We start from the raw sequence: 13547 nt of genomic DNA, 5'->3' as shown, positions 1-13547 counted from the left end.
ATCCAAAATTTATTCTGTATCGCCTACTTAGTACATTGTACTTTTATAATTGATTGTGATTCTTTCAGCGCTTACCCTCTGAATGCTATAACCTCACTCTGTTATGTGAGTGGTTTTCAATGAAAAATATATTTTACAAAAAAAAGATATCTATCATACAAAGGTTGTCATAATAATAAAAGTAACTATGCCAAAGTTAAAATATACAAATATAAACATAAAATAAAAGAAATAAGTAAAACTGTTGGGTCCCTCCTCTGGGATTCTCATCCTATGTGCTGTAGTGATCCCTGATGAAATTGGGCACCCACAAAGAGGATCTGATTTAGAACAGATCACAAGAAGAGCCTTCTGCTCCCATCATTGCGCCTCTTCGGACAACTGACGGAAGCAGTAATGACATGAGGAAAAGATAACAAGACATCTGACTTCTGCCTTTCTCACTGTCCTTGGAAAACTGACATCATCTCTTAAATATTTCCTACCCGAGTAATTTAGAGATAAAATATGAGACTTATCAAAACTTGATGAACGACCTCCATCCACAAGTCTGACTCTACAAGCTTCTTGCACTTCTAAAACTACTGTAATTGTTAACCATTATCCTGTAAGAAAGACCAAATTGTAGGAATTACAGCTGATTTATTTTTTGCAAGCACCGGTTGAGTGAAGCAAAGCACTTCATTTATGTTGCTATCAATCACATGTAGCGATGTGCACTTGCCTATATTTGGTAGTACAAAGAGAGCGTTTCCCGACAGTGCTTCCTTGCGCAGCCCCTGTAGTTGCTCAAGCTTTCTTGTTAAGTCTGTATAATTTCAATGTAAAACAACAAGCCCTTGAAGAAATATCACTTGCTTGGCAACTAACCACTTCAAGATAACAACTGACATGAGGACTAATTTGGTAGTATAAAGTATTAAAACCTGACATTTACTGTATCTCCTAATGTAATTGATGCAAGACATGCATCCGCTCTCAGCTTTCTACGGTATTTGCAGAGTGTCGTCTATAAAGAGTAAACTGCTCATCTGTTAGTTTCAGTGTAGATCACTGCAGCCCATCAAGTCAGCCTTCACATTGTATAAACAGAGAGATACTTTCTTCTTGAGCTCTGGTAACACTTCTGTGTGGTTTCTGATAGAACATGTCAGCTCTCTGTGTTCTTTTGCAAACCAGAGGGCTCGACGATTATTTTTTTTCTCCCCCTGAGAAAGATAATACTTGTGTTTGAGGGTAATTAGATAAATGGCATTTTTATCAGTAATTAATGGTTGTAAGGCTGAGACACATGTACTGAAATACACACTTCTTCACTAAAGGCGCCAGCAAAAGGTTTCTAAGAATATACATTGTCTTAAACCTACTGTAAAATGCTGGTAGACTGCCCATTCAGCGGAGTCACAGATTTAACTTCCTCTGCGATATTGTTTGCTCATCCATTCACACTCTCTTGTCTCTTAGCCACTGAAATCACTCACCCCTCCATTATTCCATGATATATTTGTTTCTAAACTGCCTCCATAAATCGGTGGTAAATCTAAAAAGGATCATCATTCTCATCATCATTTATTTATATAGCGCCACTAATTCTGCAGCGCTGTACAGAGAACTCATTCACATCAGTCCCTGCACTATTGGAGCTTACAGTCTAAATTACCTAATATAGACATACACAGACAGAGAGGGAGACAGACAGACAGAGAGGGAGAGACTAGGGTCAATTTTGATAGCAGATAATTAACCTACCAGCATGTTTTTGGAGTGTGGGAGGAAACTGGAGCACCCAGAGAAAACCCATGCAAACACAGGGATAAGGCCATGGTCGGGAATTGAACTCATGACTCCAGTGCTGTGAGGCAGAAGTGCTAACCACTAGGCCACTGGGCTGCCCTAAGGATGCAGGGTGTGGCGTGCACACAAGCCCGAGAATTAAAGGGGCCCCAGGCTGCACTCCCAGAACCCAGAGTTTTTTTTACTGCTTTTACATCAGTCAGCCTTGTTTAGAAAGGTCATTCTCACTCCTCCCTTCCTGGCTCCCTGGCTGGACTTGATGTGTCACCTGACAGGTGACAAATCACAACACAGTAGATCCAGCAGCACAGGGCAGACAATGCAGGAGCCAGGAGGGCTGGAGCTCAAGTCCGGCTGGGGAGCATCGATACATCTGCAGATACGTCTTTTAGCAGGCTCATATCTTATGGGTGCTGGAGAGCTGATGCAACACTGCGTAATTATGATGATGATGATGATGACTTTCAGCAGCACTATCTAGCCACTTCTGATTGTCTAATTGCATAGTGACCCCCCTCCAGCTCATATTTGTTAAATCATTAGCAGCTGCATGAAATAAAGCTGCAGCCATCTATTCGCATTACTTAATGTTCTTTTACATTTGGACTATTACAAGGAAACAGGCAAGCCCACCCCACCCATCGATATCTCCCTCCCTGGTCCCCTGGATGCAGAGGTGTTGCATGGAGCCTTGGTGCCAGGGCAAGCACATATTGGCATCCACTGAAAGAAAATTACATTTTTACTTAGATGAAGATCATGGCTGGGCTCTGGTCTTTGGGCCTCAATTTGGTTTTCACTGTCCTGAAAGTTTGTGGAGAGAGGGTAAGGTAAAAGAGGAGGAGGAGACAAGATTACAGGGAGGAGGGAAGTAAGATGGAATGTAGAACCACAGCAGGTGGATAAACAGGACATTGCGGAAGGTGAGAAATAGAAGACAGCAAGGGATAGGAGGACAAAAGAGCAGAAGACAAAGCAAGAGAGGTTAGGAAACAAAATTAGAAGGGTTAAAGGACCAGACTGATGGTTGACTGTGTTGTAATCTTCTGTTACTGCAGCTTCCACAACCTGCTGCTGGTTTCTTGTCTGGACCCTGGCATGTTGGGACCTGTTTGGAAAATGTATAGGTACATGAAATATGGAAAGCTGAGAAATAAGTGAAGAATACACAACACAGTATATAATACATACAGCCAACCTTCAAAATGACTGTAAAATTTCCTGTAATTTTGAGTATGAAAAATAACTTAAAATCGCCCACATTACTCACCCAAAAATGCCCACACATGACACTTAGACCTCCCACATGTTCCAAAGTAGCCCTACATGCTGTCATACTCCATAAAACTACCCTTATGCTACTCAGATCTCCCCACATGCCCTTCAGACCTTCTCACATGCACCTTATATGCCCTGCAGACCTTCCCATATGCCCCACACCTCAGAACATGTCTCTTACATGCGCTCCAGACCTCCTTGTAGGTTAATTGGCTGCTATTAAATTGACTAGTTTCTCTCTCTATGTCTGTGTGTGCATGTTAGGAAATTTAGACTGTAAGTTCCAATGTGGGCAGGGACTGATGTAAATGAGTTCTCTGTAAAGCACTGCGAAATTAGTGGCGCTATATAAATAAATGGTGATGATGATGATGATATACCCTCCGTGCCACTCTTCATCACATATCTCCTTCTCGGTCCTTCATCACCACATATAACCCTTCCTGTCCATCTTCATCACATATCCGGCTTCATCACATGAAGAAGGACAGGGAGGGGGATATGTGATGTCCTCCCTTCCTGTGTCTCTTCATCACATATCTCCCATCTTATCTTTCTTCATGAGATTCTGACCTTTTTTTTATCACATATCTGCCTCCCTGTCCCTCTCCACCACAACCCCCCCCATCCCCAATTAACTTTATCACACCAAATGTTCTTGGTGTGATACAGCGACTCCCTGACACTGATTAGGTCACCACAGGGCATACTACTAACCTATCAGTGATTGGGAGCCGCCACATTGTGAAACATGTTTAAAATAATACTTAACAAAAAAAAAGTAAAATTCTTGGGGCCCGGTCAGGATGGGCCACCTCGTTAGTCTAAGCCTACAAATCTGTCCTGTGGCCTTACAGCTAAACCCCCCAAACACCTCTGATGGTCTATACTTTATCCCTGTAAACTGCAAAAAGCAGTTAGCAGTCTTTACCATTCCCTACCTGTTATGTGTTGGGCCTATTGTCCTGAGTTATTTCTCCACTACCCAGCAGTCCTGGTCCAGAGTAAATGGTCAGGAGGATATAGCCAGAATAACAAATCAAAGAGGTGCTACAGCAGTTACACGCTGTACCGCTTACCACCCAGAAACCAGTGGTTCCAGGTGCTGGTAAACCATCCTGGTGGTGGCAGCAGCTAATTGCCACTATAATGGTGCAGTTGACATTGGTGCAGTTGACACTTACAATCAGTAAGTATCTAATGGTCAAGCAACAACATTAGGAGTTATCAGTAAGGCCTGATTACTGAAGGTAAGCAAAACCCTAACAATCTGCAATGTCCCCAACAAGGTGACAAAGTACTCTGCCCAGTCAAAGGTGCACTTCACTCAGTTTTATTCAAAAGAATAGATGTTAATTTTAAACAAATCCTTGATGGCATATTGGAACTGCGCTCAGATAAATTGCACACAGGATGAGCTGACAAACATTAAGAGAAATATACATGCCTTAGGGATTTCTGATCACATCATATGCATTCTGCCTGCCATTGAAGCATTTCTATATTTTAAGGAGTTTTAAAAGAGTTCATTTAACTTCTTGGGTTTCAGTCCAACTTCAATAAACTCCTGAATCAGAAACGAATTCTTGCTGACAGGTTTACTTTAACTTTAGTATATGTTGAATTTAAAAGCAAAACACTGCAGTGCAAAATAAGACACAATAATGCAAGCTTCACCAGTTAAGTGCTAAAACGTGAATAGACTCTGTCAGATAAACTTCAACAGTGGGAGTTTACTTGAGATATATTGTTGGCTTTATCCATTTTTCTTTTTGCACAGCTGAATTACAATGCATCAGTAACAAGCTGTTTAATCTACTCTATGTACATGACGCATTGAGAATGCCCTGTACTTCCACTGGCTGTAGAATTCCAAGCTGCCAAGTACATATAAACAATCTATAGAACCGAGACCTGGGGCCATGTTTATAAAATAGAATTTGGGGGCTGATGAATGAGTATGATTTGAAAGAGCAGACGAATTACATTGTTGCTCCTATTAATGATCATTTATATACCAAGATGAAAGAGCAATATTTATTAGCTACATATATTATTGTTTTTACCAATAATATATAGTAATAATCACAGAGGATCATTCTTATTTATGTTGGCATCATTATAAAAGCAATATTGAGTAACAAAACTGTAAGGTTCAGGCATCCTGTACAATAGTACACACAAAAAGCAAATATCACTACTAGTATATATGATACAATAAAGTATGTAATACTGCGTGTGTAAAATGTATATATAATAGAGATGCTCAGGCTCGGTTCCCCAAGAACCAAACACACCCGATCTTAGCAGATCCGAGTCGGCTCGGTCCTGTCGCGCACCCTCGGAGTTGAAAACAAGGCAAGACGTCACTGTTACGTTGTGAGACCTCACGAGTTTTGGATTCTATAAGTACCGCCCTCCACGGCGTTCCAGTACCATTTCACAGAGGACACAGAAGGGGTAGCACGGTTCTTGGCAGTCTCTAGTTCAGTTGGGCAGCGTCATAGGTAGAAAAGAAAGAGGAGGGGTAGCAGTGTTCTTCAAAGTCTCCAGTGACATTCAGGAGAGCTCCATTGCTAATTAGCATTGCTGAAATACAAATAATAGAGCTGGTAGTCTTGGTCTAAATCTGCAGTCAAATTGTACTGTGTTATATAGGTAGCACACAAAGAGGAGAGCTCCATTGCTCCATTGCTAATTGTCATTGCTGAAATAGAAATAATAGGGCTGGCAAGCTTGGTCTTCTAAATCTGCAGTCACATTGTACTGTGTTATATAGATAACACACAAAGAGGAGAGCTCCATTGCTAATTGTCATTGCTGAAATAGAAATAATAGGGTTGGCAGTGTTTTTCAAAATCTGCAGTTAGATTGTACTTTGCCAAAGCTCACCCGGAAAAAGGAGAGGGGGCAGTGTTTAGTGCTGAAACAGAAATTCAAATAATAGAGCTGTCAGTGTTATTAAAAGTCTCCAGTCACATTTTACTGTGCCATAGCTCATACAGAAACAGGAGGGATGGCAGTGTCCTTGTCACTCTCCAGTCTTCAGTCACATTGTTCTTGTCACTCTCCATTCTCAGTCATGATGATACTAATCCTTCTACTTATGTTCAAGTGCATAGTGGTTTAAGTCAGGGAAACCAAATGTAACTAAAAAGCTTGTTCCTTTTTAAAGAAAAAAATACCTCTCTAATAAAGGTGAAAGTTTACTGTATAAAAACATAACATTGCCAACATGCCATTCTACCCAAAATATAGCCAAGCATACCAGCATCAGCTAGCTCCCTTCTCTCAGCTAGATCTCAGCACCTGCAATCTACACTTTTCATCATATTCACATTCATCAGTGTGTACATCATCCTCAAACAATACTAATGCATCCCCACTGGAATCCACCATCGCAGAAGTCTGTGTACTTTGATATAATTGCCGGTAATGGCCTTCCTCATGGAATTTGTAGTTCATTTTACAGAAGAGCTGTCACAATTTTTGGGCAATTCTTTTAGACCACACCAAATGTCAAAGTGTTGTGCAGACTCATCTTCATCACCACTGGTAGTCTTGGGAAAAAGTTTTTTCCTAGCAGCAATTTCCAGAGAAACTTAAGGAGGAGACATCATCGTGTCATGTACCACTTGAGCTGTCAGCTTGCTAACCAGGAGCTCATTGCATATCTTGAGATCTGGGTCAGTTGGAAAGAAAGAGAATACATATCTCTTAATCATAGGATCAAGCACAGTTGGCAAAATGTAATGATCCGATTTCAAGATGTTGATAACTCTTGGATCCTGGCGAAGTGAATGAAGTACTTAATCTACAAGTCGAACATAATTAGCGGAATTGCTTTGTTTCATTTTCTACTTCAATTTCTCTAGCTGCTTTTCAAAAAGTCTAATTAATGGGAATCACTTGACCCATCTAACAGTGTCTGTATTCTCTTCACTACTTCAAGTAGTTTCAGAACCTTGCAAAACACGTAAAGTATTCTCCACTGCACTGGACTAAAGTACATTCCCCCTAAATTCTATTATTCTTGCAGCTGCTGCATTCTCCTACATGCTGTTGCAGAATCCCGAAAATTATCCTAAATATTTCGGGACACAGACGGCATCTCCTGCATGTCATTGTCATTTTTAAAAAAGTTCTGTACCACCAAGTTGACTGTCTGAGCAAAACAGGAAATGTGATGGAATTCCCCCTGCTGTAATGCTCCAACAATATTGGTGGCGTTTTCAGAAATCATGTATGCTCAGGAGAGTCCAAGCAGGAAAAGTCATGTTGCAATGACATCCATTAGCTTTTTAAACAGGTTGTCAGCGGTATTACCTCTGACCTGCACCTTGTCTTGTCTCTGATAGCCACCTCTCACTCCCATCAATAATAATAATAATAATAATAATATACCTCTTAGTGAAGCAGATGATACACAGAGTAGCCTGTATCTGAAAAAATTTATGTTCTTGGGTACATGCTGCTGCTGTCCCTGCTGGTGAAAGCGAATCGCCAACCCAGTGGGCTGTCACAATCATATAAACTTTAGTTTGCCCAGTTCATATCTGTGGTTAAGTGTACAGTGGGTAGAATGGCATTTTGTAGTCCAATAATTACATTTTTACGAACCTTCTGGTAGAGGTGAGGAATAGCTTTTCTAGTAAAATGGTGTCGTGATGGAATTTGGTAACGGGCACAGAAGACCTCAAGTAACTGTCAAAAACCAGCTGCATTAATAGTGGATATTGAACGCAGATCTAATACTAGCATAGTCGCCATGGCGTCTGTGATCCGCTTTGCAACTGGGCGACAGCTTACATACTTGCTTCCTCATAAAAAGGATTGTTTAACAGTCAATTGTTGTAAACTACTAGTAGTCTTCTTCTTGGTCTGCTTCTGGATTGAAGATCTTTTTTGGTCTTATATTCATGACAATGGCCTTCTTATCACTGGCAAGAGCTGCTTCCACTGGTGCATGACTTGCCACAGTAGAGTTCATTAACAGCACTGTTTGCTTAGGTGCCTTAAGTTTATTGTTAGCTTGTTTTGTGGGGGCCCAAACATGCCAAGCACTTCAGCCACAAAAGTGGCACTGCTTATTGCTGGAGTAATTGCTTTGTTAAACAGTACATGTCCTTTTCAATATCTTGCACAAGGGTGGGTGGCAGGGCCCAAGGACAATTCCATATTGCACCACTTCCTTTTCTGTCACTGCTGTGTGGCAATGTTTCCTAGATGTGCTATGAAATGCTGTGTGTTTGTGTCATTGCTCTGTCGCTTAGCATCCAGCCAGGTCGCTGCAGTCTTTGTTTGAAAGTGTATGAAACTAATATTGCGTCCTGGGAGGTGGTCAAAATTAACTGCAAATTACTTGAAATTAGTGTTGTTGAGGTTAATAATAATGTAGGGGAAAAAAAGAGCAAAATTATGTAATTTTAGCAAAAAAATAGGGATTTTAGAAAAAAATAGGCATCCAAAACCAAAACACGCATGGGCGGTTTTGCCAAAACCAAAACCAAAACACGAAGTTAATCCAGATCCAAAATCAAAACCAAAACCAGAACACGGGGTCAGTGAACATCTCTAATATATAAAACATAAAAACAGGCACCTACTAGTGCAGTATTGCCATCTTTTGTGATAATATGGTCATATCTTTAAAGAAAATCGCATACCATAGGGATAATTAAATATTTTTGTGCTCATCTGTATGTTATTATCATTCACTATGTCTCTTATATGTCTTATATATCTATTCCATATACCCAAGGATAGTGGCATTCAAATAACAAAGAAAAAACAAAATAGTGCAATATTGCTTTTTTTCACAAAAACCACCCGTGCACAAAACACACTTATATAGTGGATAAGTTCCTCCTAACACATTTCCAAAAGATCATCTGTGTATATCTAAATCAGACCACACTTATGAGATTTTATTACTTCACTTTATACCGGTGAGCAGTATACAGAATTCCTACCTACCAATTTTCAATCTCAAATGTGCATATCACCATCAGCAAAATATCTTTCAACTCCACAGTAAATATATAAAATTTCTACGTACCAGCAATCAAATCCAAAAGTTAATATCATAGGCAAAGTCTCTTTAAACTCCAAAAGTTTTCTTCAATTAATTTTGTAGCATAAAAGTGAACTCCATAAACAAATGTGGAAATGTCAAAGTGGAAATTTAGAAGTAGCAATATGAAAATTTAGTAACTTTATGGAAAATTTAATAGGATTGTAAGTAGATTGAATTTCATAGTTTTACAATTAAAGCAGTGGGAGAAGTGATGGTGTAGCATACTACCGTATACTCCACAACTTCGACTTTGTGATAATTATTTATTGTGTTGCATAATTGCATTATAAGAGATAATGCACCCCTACAAGAAATGATTACTGACATGAGAAGTCACCTCGGAGTACTGTGTCCTGTATACGGATCGTTGGCTCTTTCTATATATACGCTCATGGTACTTCTTGGTGGCATGTGAAAATTTACAGTAGGGGCTACATTATCTCATACAGTATATACCACACAAGTGTGTTGCTCTGACTAATGTACTAATAGTTCAACAAAAACATAGAAGTTTTATTGTTTGAACCAATATTTATGAGAATATTGCATCTAAATGCTATTGAAATATGTTCCCAATTTCTAGTAATAGGCTGAATATTTGTTCAGCGTTCAGAATGGCTGCCTCCACTGTGCCTAAGAAACAGGCACATTTTAAGAAAGTACCAATTATTCAAAACTTGCCTCCCGGTACATGCAAGTTTCTTCTCTTCTGGTTTGATAAGAATTGACAAACTGTGAGATTTTCACATCACTTCTCTTTTCCTAGACAGAGCAGGCTGCTGAGGGAGACATGAGATAATTGGACAAGCATGACATGGGGAAGTGGAGGAGGATCAGACATGACATATAGGGAGTAGATAGGAGGCATGGTGGTAAATTAGTAAAAACAGAACAAGCATGTGATGGAGAATACTGGGCTGGGAAAGGAGAGAGAGCCCCAATCTGCACTGAATGAAGAATGGATCCTGCCGCACACACTGGTAGATGTGTGATCCCGCACTACGGTGGAAAGAGGCAGGCACTGCAGGAGAATTAACTAGGGACACGATAGACATTATGGGTCTCATGCAGGGTTGGATGTAAATCAGGGTTGGTGCAAGGTTACTCAGCACCCTAGGCAAAGCTTACTGCCCTTTCCCCCCCCCTATACCCACTTCCTAGACCCTCCCACACTTGACATTTGTAAAATAAAAATAACTATTACCGCCTCCTGGCTGCCTGGCAGGAAAGGCTGCAATCTAGATGCACTGATGCAGAATGCTGTTCAGGCTCCACTGCTGCCCAGAGGGGAGGGTCCAAATGTTAGATTTCAGAACAAAGTAAGAAAAAAAGTAAGAAAAAATTGACATCACACCTGTAACACACTGACATGTTCAGCGCTGTACAGCTATTCTCACATATGCCCCCTGACCAGCAGCTATTTCCACACATGCCCTTCTGCTCACCAGCTATTCGTACATATGCCATCCCCTGCCCACACATACCACCCCTGCCCTAGGTGCTCTCGTCAGATTTTTTCACACATGTCCACCTGCCCACCAGCTTTCCTCTCAAATGCCCCCTATACCCATCTTCTTTTCTTAAACATGCCCCATGCCAACCATTTAGGTGACCTTTCTCTATTTATCTGCATGTGTTTATGTTTTCTGCGGATTTAAATTAGCTACTAACAGAGGAGAGTCAAACAGTGGGCAAATACTAAACAAATAAATGGTTACTCAACCCTGCAGTTCCTTTAAATTAATTGTATGTAACTTATGAGGAATTCAAAATGTACACCTCTACCGCTGTTTTCTCCAGCCCCTTCTCCCCCCTAGTTTTCACCAGCCACCTCTACCCCCAGTTTTCTCCAGCCATCTCTCCCCCAGCGTTCTGTAGCCCCCCCCACCTGTTCTCTGTAACCCCCTCTGTCCCATGTTTTCTGTAGCCCCTTTCCCCCCCAGTTTTCACCAGCACCTCTACCCCAGTTTTCTGTAGCCCTCTTTGCCCCCTGTTTTCTTTAGCCCCCTCTGCCCCATGTTTTCTCTAGTCCCCTTTCCCCCCAGTTTTCACCAGCCACTTCTCCCCCAGATTTATCCTGCCACCTCTACCCTGCGTTTTCTCCACTTCCTTCTCTCCTGCATTTTCTCCAAACCTTTCTCCCCCCTAGGTTTCACCAGCCACCTCCCCCCCCCCAAGTTTTCTGTAGCCCTCTCTCCCCCTATTTTCTCCAGCCCCTTCTTCCCTGCTTTTTCTCAAGCCTCTTCTCCCCCAGTTTTCTACATCCCCTTCTCCCCCTTAGTTTTCACCAACCAACTCTCCCCCCGTTTTCTGTATCCTCTTCTCACTCTAGGTTTCTGTAGTCTCCTCTCCCCCCATTTACCTGTAATTACCTTCTCTTGTTGACCACTTCTCTGTTACTTTTATGACTTCCTGGCCCCTCTCGGCTCCTCTCCACTGACTGTGCAGCACCACATTTGTATATTCATGGCTATGGAGAAGATGCACCATAGGCGATCGCATCACCTGCATTAACTTATCTAATATTGCCTCACTCTGAGAAAATATTAGTGTGTTTTCTTGGCCACAGTGCTGCCTCCCAGAGCGCTGGTCATTATACAAGTCCAGTTTTCTGTGCGTGTACTGCGCATGTGCATGAAAAATGTGTAAGTGTAAGCCCCTGTGCGGACTCAGCTATGGCTGGTAGGGCAATTTTGGGGTTGGTGAACAGCATTGAGTTTCCTGAAAAAGCCGCTACCACTGCTAGGCTATGACAGGCTGGGCTTGTGACACTATAACGGGAAACCTGCAGCGTGTGGACCCCCTGCCATAATGTCACTGACCCTAACCTATGCAGCATGGGCTGACTTCCCTAGGTGAATTAGACTGTGTGACGATTATATAGTATATCTAATGACTGATGGTTATTTTCTGTTGAATTCATGTATGACAATGTATATTGTATGTAACCTTGTAATGTAATCTCAACGTGTGCTTTGCTAGATGACATGAGTTTGAACCTATGCAAGTCTTTTGAAATTAGCCAGGCCTGGGATAGATAAGGATCTTGGAGAAGTTTGAAGCCCCAAAGTTGTAAACCATCTAGCTACTAAAGCAATCTAGTGTGTTCTCCGTGATTCTCTGTGAACTTATGAAGCCAAGTGAGGCTCATGTTACATGTGTATGTGATTTAAGTGTGACACATTAATAAGTGGTTTTGGTGAATATAAGGACACCATAATAAATCCTTTCTGGTGGCAGAAAAGGTGTATTCATTGCTAAGTGACTAAGGTGACACCAGTCACTGCCAGCTGTTCAGATTGCTGTATCTGGGACACGTTAGGCGTTCGTGACAGGCTGCAAAAAATTGTGGCCTCCTGCCCTAGATATAAACAGCCCTATGCTGAATGCAGTAAGGCTCTTCCCAAACACCTCTGGGGCAATGTATGTGAGGTAATAAAGTTTAAATGGTTAACTCAGTATTTTTTTGCTGGTACATTGCAGGCCCATCAAGTCCTGGCATGCACAATGTGTTTTGGTATGCTGCAGCTTGTAGAACTACAAAAACCAGCATGCTCTCTGGCATCCAGGGCCTGCTGGGATCTGTAGTGCACCAGTAAAAAATACAGCAAAATAAATACACACACTGTTTAAAAAGTCCTTTACTAAAAATAAAAAGCACCCCAACATACCCTCTTTCACCAATTTATTTCTCACCTAAATCCTTGGCAGCATTCTCTGCCTCTATCTTGTTCATATAATACGCTTTAAACGTATCTTCATGCAGCAGATGCATCTAGTGTAGTTTACTGAGTTGCACACGTCTCTGTGTTTATATTTTCTGTGCATGGTATTAATGTGTGTGGTGATTTCTATTACAGCTTAATTGTTTGGGCATACCTCTCAACATTTGGGTATGCAGCATTGGAACAGTGCGTGGCCATGTCATGTTGAGGGTGTGGTCATACCATGATAGGGGCGTGCAGTGTCGGACTGGGGCATGAAGGGCCCATCGGGGAATGCAACACTAGGGGCCCACCAAAGAGGGTGTGGTCAGCCATCATAGAGGCGGAACCAGACACTAGAGGGGGAGTGGTCAGTCCACGAAAGACAGCTAGCACCTTAGTGTAGTATATAAAGCATACAGTGTGTGTATATAGAATACAGTCTTGACCTGCGCCTTAGATTGGGCAGAACAGTCACCAAAAAGCAGGATTGTCCCACTAGACCAGGCTTGGCTAACCTGTGGTACTCCAGGTGTTGTGAAACTACAAGCCCCAGCATGCTTTGCCAATATATAGCATCTTATTGCTGTAAGGGTATGCTGGGACCTGTAGTTTCACAACACCTGGAGTACCACAGGTTAGCCAAGCCTGCACTAGACTCAGAACATTTGACAGACTGTCCTACCTGTTGTTGT

Source organism: Mixophyes fleayi, chromosome 3 (assembly GCF_038048845.1).
Source record: "Mixophyes fleayi isolate aMixFle1 chromosome 3, aMixFle1.hap1, whole genome shotgun sequence".
In the NCBI taxonomy this organism is placed as follows: domain Eukaryota; kingdom Metazoa; phylum Chordata; class Amphibia; order Anura; family Limnodynastidae; genus Mixophyes; species Mixophyes fleayi.
The sequence above is the reverse complement of the archived record's forward strand: the minus strand, read 5'-3'. Positions refer to the sequence as shown.